Source organism: Cupressus sempervirens, chromosome 4, assembly GCF_028749045.1.
Source record: "Cupressus sempervirens isolate cs-2001-9-10 chromosome 4, ASM2874904v1, whole genome shotgun sequence".
In the NCBI taxonomy this organism is placed as follows: Eukaryota; Viridiplantae; Streptophyta; class Pinopsida; order Cupressales; family Cupressaceae; genus Cupressus; species Cupressus sempervirens.
The window spans coordinates 133,446,965-133,448,222 of NC_143121.1; the positions used below are offsets into that span (position 1 = coordinate 133,446,965).

Sequence of the window (1,258 nt, forward strand, 5' to 3'; positions counted from 1 at the left end):
AAGGACCCTCCAGCTCGCCCAAGTATGGTATAGCTTTCCCCCTGCATTGGACTGAATTGCAAAGCCTTAACTTTTGTACCAATCTGTTAGTCCCCTTTCATATAGCATTCCTGTTTGATAATTGTTTTCAGAACCTTGTGGCTATCCTGCATGCATTTCGCTTGTGAATTTTATTCATATCTCTTCTTAAGATACTCTCAGGTCTTATTTGATTTGCAGGTTTCTAGCTTTTACTCAATCTATTCTGAATTCCCATCTTTTGATTTTCTAACAGGTTAGATATATGCGCTTTGGCTGGAGTTGTAGGAAGTCTTATACATTTTTGTTTAGAGCTTTTAAGCATCTAAAAAAAGTCAGTATACATACATTTTCTTAAATTTGCATTGTCTTTGAGCATGTCTGTTTATTAGGAATGCTTTGACTACTCTTTCATTTTAGACCAGTTAGGCTTTTGCTTCAACCCCAAAATCTTTCTAAATTTCTTTACTTGAAGGCTTGAACTAGTAACATGGCTGGTAATCAGAGTTCATCATCTGAAAAAAATGGCTGGACGGCCAAGCAAAATAAGTTGTTTGAGAACGCCATAGCTATCTATGACAAAGACACTCCTGACCGTTGGCAAAATGTGGCAGCCATGGTTGATGGGAAATCCTCGGAAGAAGTGAAAAGGCATTATCAGGTTCTATTAGAGGACTTGAGCTGTATTGAAGAAGACCAAGTGCCTTTCCCCAAGTACAAGTCTTCTACTTCTAATGGAGGCCAATAGGGAGAAAATGAGAGGCAGGCATATCTAAAAACTCATGCTAGCTTGATTTTTCACTAGTTTTTGTTATTGAACTGTCTAAATTGAGCTCTAGAGCAATCATAATTATAGTTCAAGAAGCTGAGAATGTTTTACTGTTTTTCTGCCTCGTTTTTAATGTTATGGACATCCATATTTTTGCTAGATAGTCTCTACAAGTATTTACTTCGGGAGTTTGATAGAAATGCGATAGCTTTAAGGGGAGTCTAAAATATTAGCTTATGGTCTTGAAAAATCTTATCACCAGAAGGATCCCTTTCTGCCAAGTTTTGAGATTAAGGGTACTATTTGACATTATGCAGTGTCTTTGAGTAAATCCTGTCATGTACATATATGTACTGGCTGTTTACATGTAGCATCTCAGAATGACTAGAAATTATATGCAGTCAAAGGCTTGCATATATTTCTTCCTACCAAGTCCTCGCATACTGGAAGTACATGGAGTTTCATATACTG

At 37.0% G+C, this 1,258-nt stretch overlaps 1 pseudogene; it reads left to right on the plus strand.

Annotated features, from left to right (window-relative positions):
* Positions 1 to 508: 508 nt before the first annotated feature.
* Positions 509 to 766, plus strand: LOC149560313 (protein RADIALIS-like 5 pseudogene; annotated as a pseudogene).
* The last annotated feature ends 492 nt before the right edge of the window (positions 767 to 1,258 follow it).